This window comes from Leuciscus leuciscus (genome assembly GCF_965113295.1).
Source record: "Leuciscus leuciscus genome assembly, chromosome: 16".
Taxonomy (NCBI): Eukaryota; Metazoa; Chordata; class Actinopteri; order Cypriniformes; family Leuciscidae; genus Leuciscus; species Leuciscus leuciscus.
In genome coordinates, this window is record NC_138740.1 from 3,605,024 (window position 1) to 3,619,326 (window position 14,303).

At 41.7% G+C, this 14,303-nt stretch overlaps 1 long non-coding RNA gene across 1 annotated transcript in view; it reads right to left on the reverse strand.

Annotated features, from left to right (window-relative positions):
• LOC309477998 overlaps window positions 1-3,458 on the reverse strand; it is a 136,264-nt gene extending 132,806 nt beyond the window's left edge. Inside the window, exons 1-3 of the long non-coding RNA XR_014198737.1 lie at window positions 3,229-3,458; window positions 2,970-3,064; window positions 2,743-2,793 (exon numbers count right to left, since the gene is read on the reverse strand). This is a non-coding gene — a long non-coding RNA (uncharacterized lncRNA). The remainder of the gene's footprint in view (window positions 1-2,742; window positions 2,794-2,969; window positions 3,065-3,228) is intronic.
• Between the last annotated feature and the right edge of the window lie 10,845 nt (window positions 3,459-14,303).

Here is a 14,303-nt window from a genome sequence, read left to right on the forward strand (position 1 = left end):
AGCGTAAGATATCTTACGCAGTACTCGTTCCCTCTTCTAGAGAGAACCGAGGTTACGTTAGTAACCGAGTACGATTTATAAGCAGGTAAGATTTAAGACATTAATCTCAATTCAATATGTCCCCGTAATTGTGTGGTAAAAAAAAAAAAAATCGGTGTAATAAGTGTACAATGATAGTCTTGTTTGAACTTGTACGTTCGTCTTTGGCTCAAAGCCACTTGCTGCGAACTTTTCTTCGCGGAAGCTTCACGTTTATTTAAAGTGAGTGAGATAAAATATTTAAAGTGAGTGAGATAAAATATTTCAACTCAAAACAACATTTTGTGCCCAATTATTTCCCAGACGTAGTTTTTGGTAAGTTAACTTGCCTTGCGTTCGCTATAAACAGTGGGTGATGGTCACACAAGAGGACTCGGCAGATTTGAAGTGTTACCCCCTATTGTAGTGACCATCCTCGATTAAGTTTCACTCAGGACTTTTGTAAAAGCCAAAATATGACCACACCTCAGATTTGGTCCTCTTAAAACGCTGAAAAATCTCCCGAGTACGGTCACTGCCTGCCGCCATTCCTTCTCTAATAAAAAAAACAACATTGCGCGCTGCGCCTGCGTCAGACTGTTGCTGGCTGGACAGGATTTACAGTGAGTTATTAAAATCGCGATAATCAAACACGGTTTTAATGATAATTAAAATTTGAATGATAATACTAACCGTCAGTACATTTTATCGTGGTTTATAGTGAAACCGGTAATCGTCCCATCCCTAATTGACAGCTTGTAAACGTAGTCATTGACATCTCTATAGACAGGGAAACACCAATACAAAAGAAAAGGGACAGAACCCCTCGCTACATCCCTCGGGAAAAAGACAGATTCGAGGGAATTAAGGCTCAACTCCCAAATAATTTTACGATATCATCAGATTAGTGCATCATTTGAATAAAGTGACCACATAAGTGACCAACAACCAACCAAAGACTTTCCAGAGACTCACGCGGCTGCTCACAAACACTGTTAGGCCAGCGTTCCCCGGAGAGCAGGTTGGCTTGATGCTCGAAGGCAATGCCAAAAACTGGTTGTTCACCACTTAACTGATTCAGAATGGCCCAAAGCCTTTGAGATAGCTGCTGGTTGGGCCGGTAGAAATTTTCCGAGCCGAATTAGTATGGAGGCAATCGAGCAGGCAGAAGCCTTAATCATGGCAGAAATGCAGAGCACTTCGAAAGCACAGGTGGTTGAAGTTACACGCGAAGTTTTCAGAAGACAGTTGATTAGTCACGTTTGTCCTTATAGACTTTGAGAAATGTAGTTCATGTAAGGTCATGTTACCATTAAATACACAGCATTTCGTGCTGTTACTATGATATTCTCTGGATGCCCATGAACATTTATTCATTGTTAAACATTCTTTGTCAATCCGCTGTGTTTTACACTTTGCTCATCATTGACACTAATAATTTTACTGAGCTCTATATGTTTTTCAAGCAATGTTATTTCCATTTCGTTCTTGTTGTTGGTCTCACCTTTGGACAGACGTGACCTTTGCCAAAACCAACGGCCTATTCTTGTGACCAGCTGATCCAGCAGTATGTGTATGTCCTCAGTTGGGACCCACTCAGCGGACTTTCTGACCTCTGTTTTTAATATGGGTTCATCAGCACCTGTAAGAATACATTTCCAGTGTTTATTAAAACATTATCAAACACATCAACAGTGAACGGTGTGCGAGAAGCCGACTCATGTCTTCCTTTGAAGAACAGTGCGCCTCCGAAGTCCATCAGCTTGACTTTCAGGGTGTTTGGGTAGATGAGAACGTTCATCATGTGTGTTTCGTGATAAACGCCATGATCTATGCAGTGCTGCAGCGCAACAACGAGCTGCTGAATGATGTTTTTCACTACCTGTTCCGTCAGGGAACCTCGGTTTCGTTGGTAGAACTCAAACGAGGTAATTCTGTGATGTGGACATTCCAGAACCAGGACGTCTTGATCTTTCATGACATACATGTCATATAACTGGTTGATATGTGTGCTAGTTGGAGGCTTTTATAGCATCAACATTGCAGCTGCGTCTCAACTCCAAGGTATGGGACACGCAGGCTAAAGAAAAGAGATTGACAGAAGGTTTTTTTTAATTAGTAGGCCCCTAACCCTAACCCATGCCCATGAACATTTATTCATTGCTAAACATTCATGTCAATCCGCTGTGTTTTACACTTTGCTCATCATTGACACTAATAATTTTACTGAGCTCTATATGTTTTTCAAGCAATGTTATTTCCATTTCGTTCTTGTTGTTGGTCTCACCTTTGGACAGATGTGGCCTTTGCCAAAACCAACGGCCAATTCTTTTGACCAGCTGATCCAGCAGTAGGTGTATGTCCTCAGTCGGGACCCACTCAGCGGACTTTCTGACCTCTGTTTTTAATATGGGTTCATCACCACCTGTAAGAATACATTTCCAGTGTTTAGTAAAACATCATCAAACACATCAACAGTGAACAGTCATTCATTCAAGCCATTAGTTGATTAATCGCATGTTTATATTAATTTAATTACTTAAATATATTTGGGGCTAAACCACATACTTTGGGCTTAAAGAGTTAATTTAGCAATTTACTTTACAACTGATGTTTCTAGGCTTTCAACTATATCTTATACTGTACAGGTGTATCAATTACCAAATTACAATTTAATAAAACGATTCTTGGAGAATTTCATGAAGAATAAAGTTGTCAACTTACCAATTTCACCAGCTTCTCAGGCCGGCTCTTCTTAATACAACGGATGATCACCTAAAAAATGAAGAAAATTGTTGCAAACTTAAGTAATCTGAATCCATTTTTGTTTGTGTGCATGGTAATCTACAATCTTTACATTTCTGATGAAAACTGTAAACACTGATGTTTATGTCGGGAATGAAAGACTAAAGATAGAAGGAAACAAGAGGGGAAAAGTTTGAGCAACATACTTGTTTCTCATCCGAGATTCGAACTCCCTTATAATCACTGCGATCGCCTCTGGATTTCAGTTTCCGTCCCACTTCATAAAGAGATTCAAATGATCCTGAAAAACACACGTTAGCATGTTAATATACAGCATGAGACTGAACTCCAGCAGCAAACACACCTGAGATCAGGTGAGGAACCGACAGGAGTAGAGATTAAACTAAAGCCAGAAGCATCAGGCAGAAATGGAGATGAATCAGAGTGATAATAATAAACACTCACTGTCTCTCCGTATGAAGTTGTGCGGGACTCGAGCGGTTGTGTCGGCCTGGATTAGGATTCGAGCGGGGCGGGTCTGTCGGCCTGGTCTCGAGCGGGTCTGTCGGCCTGGATTAGGATTCGAGCGGGGCGGGTCTGTCGGCCTGGTCTCGAGCGGGTCTGTCGGCCTGGTCTCGAGCGGGTCTGTCGGCCTGGACTCGAGCGGGTCTGTCGGCCTGGACTCGAGCGGGTCTGTCGGCCTGGTCCTCGAGCGGGTCTGTCGGCCTGGACTCGAGCGGGTCTGTCGGCCTGGACTCGAGCGGGTCTGTCGGCCTGGACTCGAGCGGGTCTGTCGGCCTGGACTCGAGCGGGGCGGGTCTGTCGGCCTGGACTCGAGCGGGGCGGGTCTGTCGGCCTGGACTCGAGCGGGGCGGGTCTTTCGGCCTGGACTCGAGCGGGTCTGTCGGCCTGGACTCGAGCGGGGCGGGTCTGTCGGCCTGGACTCGAGCGGGGCGGGTCTGTCGGCCTGGACTCGAGCGGGGCGGGTCTTTCGGCCTGGACTCGAGCGGGTCTGTCGGCCTGGTCTCGAGCGGGTCTGTCGGCCTGGACTCGAGCGGGTCTGTCGGTCTGGTCTCGAGCGGGTCTGTCGGTCTGGTCTCGAGCGGGTCTGTCGGCCTGGACTCGAGCGGGTCTGTCGGCTCGACACTGGGTGTGTGTGGAAGCTCTTGCGACGGCACAAAAGCACACACTTTGGTTTCGTTGGTTTGGAAGAGACGTTTCCCAGCATTCCACACTCTCGAGACGCCAGCACGGAAACTCATCAATCTTGATTGCTTTTCTGCAAACAACAATATTGATTAGAAACATGTGTTTTATTAGCACAGATTACAGCTGAGTGATTGTCCTCATGTACAGCTGCTTTATGTTGCTAGATCAAAACAAATGGGGGAAAACTTTTGTGAAAAACAGTATTTTATTCATATGTTATGCTATGTCCTCTGTAGTGGACACCGGGACTCAGTTGTTTAAAAATAAAAGGAATTTATTTTAGGATTAATTTATTTTTCATTCACCAATCAATTTTTAGGTTTCAGGATATTTTTTTTTTACCAAACTTTGTATAATTGATACATGAACTGATATGCCATTTTACTCTATGCAATATGAGGGTAAAATGGCCATAAATGTCATTCCCATTCAGTACAATGTATCAATACACTGTATCTAATTTGCATATTTATGCATTTTTCAAAGCAGCTTTACAGAAAGTGCATGAGTCCATATTACAATTTAGAGTCTGTTATCAGAGGAAACGGTCTAAGTTATGCATTTTAGAAATGTACATATAGTCACAGTTAGCTAAAAAAAAAAAAATTTAAACAATGTAACAATTTAATGCAGAAACAATGAGTTCATTGAAGTAATGAATACTTGTTTGTTAACAAATGATTATGACATTTAGAAAATATATCATTGGTGCCAAATTTTGCAAAATACTCCTCTCGTGCTATGATCATTAAATGGCTTTCCTGGGGTAAAAGTAACGCTATGTGGCAAATGTTCTCCAGCTGTTTTATTGACCATTTCCACGGGTGAAAAACACTGAATGATCGACATTCTGTATGAGGCAGAAACATTTCGGTAAGTTGTAACTTAGCCTACTGTATCTTTCAACACGCCTATCGTTCGTTCGTGTTTATTTACTATTAACTAGTAGTAGTAAGAGTAAGAGATGATGTGAAAATGGATGTGTGGCGTGAGAGCGTGTGAAGTGTCGGTGTGTGTGTGTGTGTGTGTGTGTGTGTGTGTGTGTGTGTGTGTGTGTGTGTGTGTGTGTGTGTGTGTGTGTGTGTGTGTGAAAGCACCTGTGTTGTCCTCCGACGCGACTCTAGGGGGAGATCTGTAGATCTCCTCATCCATTGGGAAGTGTTCAGACATGGTGCAGATCCTGGACTTTATCACTGTTTGACTCTGAGTCTGAGTTTCTACAATGTTTGACTAATAACTCTGAGTCTGGTAATCGCTGCACTGACCTGAACAACTCTGCCTGTGATGTCATATGGAGCTCGCGCTGCCTGTGACGTCACAGCGGCTGCTCTGGGCGTGGCCGATCGATCGCCGCGAACACATTTAAAGGGACATTCACCCAAAAACAAAAAAAGTCATAATTTAATCACACTCATGTCGGTCCAAACGCGTAAGACTTTTGGTCGTCTTTGGAACACAAATGAAGATATTTAATCTGACAGATTTCCACGCAACAGAGTGAAAGAGATTGTTAAACTATAATCCATTTAAATCGAGCGGTTTAGTCCAAATCTCCTGAAGAGACTCGATCGTTTTATATGACGAACAGATTTAATTTAGGCTTTTATTCTCTGCTGTAAAAAACAAACCCTCTAATGTTAGCGTTATAGGGAATTGTATTGTTTTTATGTCCAAAACCACACTGCATTCGTTTATTAATCAGCATTTATTCAGTGTTACACAGCCAATACATTTTGAACATTAGGCTACAGATTCTTTAACCATGTACAGTATTTCCAAGTCATTAGTACAGAAAACTGAACACATCAATTCATAAATTAAACAATATAATAAGTGAATGAAGAGGATAATCATGATTCATTGGTATAGTTTAATAATGATTTAATCCATGATACTCTGCATAATTTGGCCCAAAACATAAAGACATTATGAAAAGATTGAGCAGTCACTGCAGATCTGAGTGTCCTGTATAAATGAGGTTGATGTAGGCTACTTTAATTCTGATACTTTCATTTCAATTCTGTGGTTTGTTCATTTACTTGGAGCTTAGGCACTGCATTGGTTATAGCCTGAAATTGATATCAACTGTAAACGTATATATTAGTGCCGACGTGAATAATAATCTTAGAGAATTTACGATTAGCATTAGCCAGCACTTTTAAATTTGCTCTGATGTCAGGCGCTCTGGCTCCCGGCAAACATGTGTCTATGGTGGCTGGTGGCTCCATTTTCACGTTCCGTGTAATAGAACCGCCAATAACTAGGGCACATTCAACAGGATTCTCAGTGGGTGTTTCACTGTGGGGGGAGAATCTATTTGATGTTGTAATCGTAACGGAAGAGCGGTGTTTTGTCCCGCGACTACAGCGTCTCACCGTCACCCAATTGCCCTGCTGCACGGGGCCGAACAATGTACAGAGTTCACTAAGCTAGTCACATCCAAAGTAGTATCTAAAGCCCTTGCACTCTTACAATTAACCTTGATTAAAGTTTGGATGCGTGTCTCTAGATCTGAAATCTTCCCCGTCAGCTTGACTATCTCCCTGCATTTATCACATGTAAATCCTGTGCTGGCAGAGAAGGCTATGCTATACATGTTACATGAAGTGCAAGTGACAACAAGAGGAGAAGATGACATGACTCACCGTGTTTGTTGACTGATCCTACTCACCTAAGGCTTGATGAACTCGTAAAAAGGCGCGAGCGAGTTTGCGAACAGGCTAGCGAATTACTAGCGTGTTGTGCTAGCAATAACGATTTAGATTGAAGCTAGCGATGTCAGGTTAATGTGTGATGTTGAGTAAGCTATATTTAGCAGTATAAACAACAAGGAATGATAGTAAATAATGATTCAAAACAGAAAGATATACGAAGCTTACAGACGCAAGCCAACTCAGCAGCAGCAACGAGGCAGACAGGAGCAATCGATCAGACAGGAGCAATCGAACCCCTGATAGATTTCTATGAAACCCTGATAGAAGAGGCTTTGCAGAACATCCACAAACACAATCACACAGAATGGCCCAAGGCCTTTGAGATGGCTGCTGGTTGGGCGGGTAGAAATTTTCATAGCCGAATTAGTATGGAGGCAATCGAGCAGGCAGAAATGACGGCGGAAATGCCGAACACTTCGACAGCACAGGTGGTAGAAGTTACACGCGCACCGACTTATGCGGAAATAGTAACATTGGGCGGACATACAAGACAATCCATCGGCAACAATCCATCAGGGACGCTGGAAAACGTGGAAGGACAACATCTTCATCTCTTTGAAGGGTTTTAAAACCAGTCATGATGTAAAATGGCATCTAAGGTGATCCCTGACCCTTTGTCGTGAAGTTTCTCAAGAAGATCCAGGCATTCTGTCAAAGTTTTCAAAAAACAGTTGATTAGTCATGTTTGTCCTTATAGACACTCACAAACAGATTTTGAGAAATGTAGTTCATGTAAGGTCATGTTACCATGAAATTCACAGCATTTCTTGCTGTTACTATGATATTCTCTGGATGCCCATGAACGTTTATTCTATTATTGCTAAACATTCATTGTCAATATGCTGTGTTTTACACTTTGCTCATCATGGACACTAATAATTTTACTGAGCTCTTCATGTTTTTAAGCAATGTTATTTCCATTTCGTTCTTGTTGTTGGTCTCACCTTTGGACAGATGTGGCCTTTGCCAAAACCAACGGCCTATTCTTTTGACCAGCTGATCCAGCAGTAGGTGTATGTCCTCAGTCGGGACCCACTCAGCGGACTTTCTGACCTCTGTTTTTAATATGGCTTCATCAGCACCTGTAAGAATACATTTCCAGTGTTTAGTAAAACATCATCAAACACATCAACAGTGAACGGTGTGCGAGAAGTCGACTCACGTCTTTCTTCAAGGATCAGTGTGTCTCCGAAGTCCATCAGCTTGACTTTCAGGGTGTTTGGGTAGATGAGAACGTTCTTCATGTGTGTTTCGTGATAAACACCATGATCCATGCAGTGCTTCACTGTGTTTCACTGCATGTTCCGTCAGGGAACCTCGGTTTCGTTTGCAGAACTCCAACAAGGTCATTCTGTCACGTGGACATTCCAGAACCAGGATGTCTTGATCATTCAGGATATACATGCCATATAACTGGTTGATATGTGTGCTAGTTGGAGACTTTTGTAGCATCAACATTGCAGCTGCGTCTCAACTCAAAGGTATGGGACACGCAGGCTAAAGAAAAGAGATTGACAGAAGTTTTTTTTTAATTAGTAGGCCCCTTCTGTCTCGAAAGACAATGGCTGCGCCGCCTTTATCTTTTTCAGTCAATCTTGTTGTAGGCAACATCTGGAGTGGCTCAGTAGTCCTATCCGTGCATGGCAGTCTCTGCCGCAATTTAGGCAGACAAAGCTGGATGGCGGGTTGGAGTCATGGCTTTGTTTCCCCTCCTTCCTGTGACCTTCTTTTGTCCTTCAACTGCTGGAGTCTCTTCACTTCTCCCCTTTGGATTCCATCACTTACTGTGGTTCTCCATGCGCTGCGATTTTCTGCAAGTGACTCCCAGGTGTCTGGGTTTATACCAGTGGTTTTCAAATCACGCTTGAAAACATCCTTGTAACGCAGTGTTGGTCGGCCTAGAGGACAGTGTCCTGTAGCTAGTTCACCATACAGTATATCCTTGGGAATACGGCTGTAATGACCTGCCCATCGGAGCCGACGTTGAGTTAGCAAAAGGTGCATGCTGTGGGAATTTGTCTGTTCCAGGACAGATGTGTTGGTGAACTTGTCTTCCCAGATTATACCAAGGATTCGACGCAGGCAGCAGAGATGGAAACTTTCAAAGCTGTTTTCCTGTCTGACATATGTCGTCCAGGTTTCGCTGCTATACAGAAGGTGCTGAGAACGCATGCTTGGTATACTCTGAGTTTGGTATTCAATGAGATGTTATTGTTGTCCCACACTTTCTTGCTTAGTTTGGACAATATTGCAGCAGCTTTTGCAATACGTGTCTCTATTTCTTTGTCAAGCGACAAGTGACTGGTGTTGGTGGAGCCCAGATACTTGAAGTGGTCAGTGTTTTCTAGCACCTCGTCATCAATGCTGATTGATGGTGGTGAAGGGACATTTTGGCTCATACATAACATTGGTCTTTTTAATGCTGACCGTGAGCCCGAACTCTTTACAGGCATGGGAAAACTGACTGAGCAGCTGCTGATCGGTCGTAACCCACCTCCTTTCTTAGGTACTTTGAAGTAGGGACCATAGTACCCTGACCTCAGAATCAGCAGGAGGGACCGGCTCTATCGCGTCCTTCGCCAGTAGGCGAAAACATGAACCACCCACGAACACGGTCTTTACATGTTTACCAGGCATGCGAGATAGATCGTGGCCGTCAGTGAGAACAGGAAACGACCGCAACCAGAAACACACGGGTGGAATGTCATCTTTAGAAAGATGCAACTCACACTCATGTAAGCTCTTTCAGGGGAATGCTCTCCTTGGCACTGAAGCACGCAGGGGAACGGTCGCAGCGGACACAGACAGGAAATGTGCAACCCATCGTGCGCTGTCTCTCTTCAAGGCGGTCTTACCAGCCGTAAGAACGGTTATTCAGCGCTCTTGGCGCACCGTTACCAGCTGACAATGGATGTTAATTGAGTACAAAGCACTGCACAAAACCAGCACCAAAAGTAGCATTAATGGTAAGTAGTATTCAAGTCACTTGTATTTAGTTTATGTATATTGATACCGTTTACCATTTGATCAAACTATCATAGTTGGTTAATGAAGCCCAGGCTTTCAGGCCTATTATGTGAAGTGTAGGCTGACAACAACATGAAAATGGTGACATGTGTGATGGATTTTAATTAATCAACTAACATTTGTTTTTCTTGCAGGAATGACATTCATATGCTTTTAAATGTTTCCAAACTCTTTGGGGAAAGTGTGTGTGTGTGTGTGTAGTAGTCGATTGTTGAGTCTCCACTGTTGCTTAGTTACCTATGATCACGCGCGTGAACTCGACAATCGACTACTGTGGACTTCGACCGAAAACAGGAAGTAAATACAGGTATGTGCGCTGGCTGAATTAACATCACTTTTATTCATATCTTTCACATCTACTGCAGTCAGATTCACCGTGTTCACTCTGAAGGAATCACTCACATGGCTGGGCACTTGTAATGACACATCAAGGATGTTAAGAGGCTAAAAGCAGGTATAAAACTTGCCCCATTTAAGTCAACAGGGTGCAAATTTTAAAAAGAGGATAACACTGTGTAGGCTGTGTTGTCGTTGTTGTCTGTACTGACAGCACTCCAAATTTACAAAAAAATTTGCTCAATGTTAAAATTGACCGGAGTTCTCCTTTAAGGTAGGTAGGATGATGACAGACTTAGCATTTTTCCTTTAAAATGCTTCTAAATTAATTAAAAGGTTTAATTAAAAATTGGCTATTCTGTTTGGTAAAATTTTTGAAGAAAACTGGTAATCAGATTTAAAAGATTTAAGATTTAAGTGATTTAAAAAATGTTTTACCTTTGCTAATAGGGGCAATGATTATGGTTAAATTCAACCAAATTAGTATATGTTGAGTATTTTATTTGTTGTGTTTGAGAGTGCGCCGAGAAAGTTGTTAAAGGGTAACTAAACCCTAAACCAACTTTTTTTAGTTAATGATCTGTAAGAATGGGGCTTTATTAGTGCTGTTCATTGATTCGAGTAACTTTTTTGACATTTGGGTATAAAGTGTTTTAATTCTACAATATATGGTGTAAAAACGTCTGAGTGCTGGCCTCTTCAGGTTGAACGGTGGCTACTGCAGTTGAATTTTCCTATTGGATGTTAGCGGTACTATGTGACGTAAGCAGGTTCCAGCTCACCACGCCCCTGGTACGAGTTAGCGTAAGCGTAGATTTATCTGTATTTAGTACAGTGGTCAGGAGGGTACGTAGGTGTAGTGTTGCTGGTTGCAACATCACTGTTGGACTGCATAGCTTTCCAGCAGACTTGTAAATTAGGCGCCAGTGGTTGCATGCACTTGGCCTGGAAGACCGTGAGTGTGAAACCTGCATTTTACACGGAATTGCTTTTCCAACGCAATAGAGGTGGAAATGGGCTTCTCCACACAGCTCGCGCTGAAAAGCGACGCAGTGCCAAACGCTGCTCCTCCTGCATGGACTCCACCACCGCAGCGGCGTCTTGATGTGAGTGATCATATATATTTTAATCACAATTTATGGTTAGGCTAAAGTTAATCCTCTGGGGTCGACAAACGCGTCGGCGCATTTTGCTGGATTTTTTCACATAGCGGCAAAATATGAAAATGCCTACAGAGAGCGCGCGCTATTGACATCAACTCGATAAAACTCATCAGATGCATGTACTTTACGTCGTCTTGCGACCCTGTGAGTCACTCTCCATTTTAGAGAGTCTGACAGCAGGTCTCAGGTGCACGCCCCCCCGCTCACGGTTCGTCCCCTCTATCTCCGCTGGGCTCTGCCCACTTTTCTAGCATTTTTCAAATATTGCCAGTGGGTGGAGTCAGGCTCTGACCAGGGGTTTAGTTACCCTTTAATGAAACTTTGTTCTGCAAATAGCAACTAGTCATGCTGGAAACCAGATTTGAGAGGGAAAATACCCTGAGATGCTGTACTAATGAAAGTTGCTTTTTGTTTGAATGAGACTTTATTTCTGATTGAATATAAAGAAAGATAATGAGAGAAAGTTGAAAGAGTGAGACAAGATAAATAGATCAATATTGTAATCCTGAGATTTATTAATTTTTACATTTTGAAATCAATAAAAAAATGAAGAAATTGTTAAAATTATAAATCATAATAATAGGAATATGCATTCTGTAATAATTAGGACATTTTGAGTCATGAAGAAACTTTTATGAGTTAGACTTTGATTTATTAAAGTAGATTAGATATATAAAACCGAGCAATAGGTGCTCTTAAAGATGAATAAATAGTACTATATTAACTACACGTGTTTAAATATTATACTTTCTATCTGAAGGTGTCTAGAATTTGTATCCCGTTATCCCTTGTGGGAGACAGTGTGAAAAACTGATCCATTGCAGAGATTCTAAGAGTCAATGGTTTGTTTAACTAAGATAATTCTTTGTGCATTGTGCATAGTATGAGAATGAGATTGGGTGACCGACTCTAGATATAAATTGTGATTTGAACAAGCACATAACAGACATCTTAGAGTCATTTTATCTTGGTTTCTTGTAAAAGAAAAGAAAAATAATTATTTTTGTTTACATTATACACTGTATTATAATTAGAGGAACTTTCCTGCTTTTTCCTGCGTCTTTGCAACGAAGAAGTGCTTGCTTTTTTTCGCAATGAAGTACTAAGCTTTTTAATAACTTGAAGAATTGCTGTGTTGTAAACCAGAAGAGACTTTTGGATATTAAGCTGTTTAATTAGATTTTTTGCGGTTCTCTGAGTGTTCAGAATTTCAGACAGCTACCTTGACAATGTGGGATGACTGCACAGAAATAAAAGAGGAAGTGGGGCCTGCAGCCGCCCTCCTGAAAGAGGAAGTTGACACTTCTGAGAGGGGTCAGCATGGGGAGACTGAGACAGTGCAAAGGTGACAATTCACTTGAGACTTTTCCTAAAGACAATTTTGCCATGCATTATGACATTTTGTGGCAGGATGGATCAAAAGCCAGAGCGAGGAGAGTGCCATCACAGCCTGATGATCAAATGTATCAGCCTGAAGTTCAACTGAATGACAATCCACACAGAAAGACAATCAGCCTTGTTGGCTAGGTGCTGCATTTTCAATGATCACTACAGAGACCGTTTCAAATTTAGTTATTATTTAACTTGATTGTTTTTGATTATCCACTGGTTTCAGCAATTCTTCATATTTCTTCATATTCTTCTCTGTTTAAACTAACACTTTGAATCTGCTTTCAATAGGTACCAGTAACAGCCCTACTCAGTTAAAACTGGGGCTTGATTCTCTGGAAAAGACCTTACATTAACCAACTAGTGGTAAAAGCATGTATTTGTTGAGGATAGAAAATACACTATGTCTAGAAAAGCTAAAATATTGGTCACTCCATTTCATTTAAAGGTAATTTTCTAGATTCAATAAAAACAATGGATCTAATTATAAACATTTGAAAACACATGCTGTCATCACCGAGGGTACGAGATGGAAATGTTATTTTCTTTTTGTCCATGGATCAAAGATTGTGTGAAGATTTCTAAATCTCCTTTTAAATAGCTTATGAGCAACAACAAAAAGTTTGGAAAATTGAAATTGTGCAATGAACGACAAATTGCTTTTGAGAAATAAAAAATGGACTCTCTCAACTGCAACTGTAGGTCTATACGATTATTGTTTTAAAGTGTTTAATCTATTTGTTTTGAAAAGTTAGGTTTACGTTCACGGTGTTAAACTCAAACACATGGCGACTGCATCGGACACTTGAAAACTGATTATCCTAACGTTTAGACACTGTCGCAAGGGGAATGCCACAGTGTGTCTACGTTCAGTACTTTCTGTCGTCGTAAAAGTTGTTAACGTTCAAATTCGGTGGTTTTCCACTCCTAAATTAATATATATGTATATATATATTCCCCATTCAGTTCATAAACTGCTATGGCAGACAAAAAGGTATGAATCTATGAGAGGGGTGTGTGAAATACGTTCTAAGACAAATAAATTATGTCAATCAAAACAGCTGTATCTAAATTTATTAAAATCCTACACAGTGTAGATTTAAGTGGGCCCACAGAGGTTAAAATATACCCAATAAAATAACGACCATGGATGATTTTGGCTAACTATCCTGGCCTGTGTTATTATTGTGGCAGAAAGAAACAGAGCCACACCTGCACAGCGTGTAACTTTGGGAAGGCAGAGAGCAAGCAAGCTTGCCCTGTCCACCCCATACTTAACTTTTTCCTTTTACAGGACGTCATCATGGATCTCATCGAACAGAACTGATTCTGTTCCAAATGTATACAAATATTGTCTGGTTACTGTTTGACATGGAATTTTACAGGTCTCATCAAAAAAGGACGACCGGCCAGACAAGCAGATGACATAATACATCTGTCTCTAACAAAAAATACTTAAGGTCTCCATTCACAGGTTGTTCTTGTGGTTCACTCCACAAACAAGGTCTAGTGGAGTGTTCTGAGGAAACATCTTGCAACTATCAGCCAGGTTGGAGACCGTGACACTTCCGTCCAAGCATCTCACCTTAAACTACACCAACCAGCCTGAGCAACCCCACACGCCATCCCCAAACGCCAACCCCACACGCCAACGCCAACCCCACACGCCAACGGCAACCCCACACGCCAACGGCAATGCCAA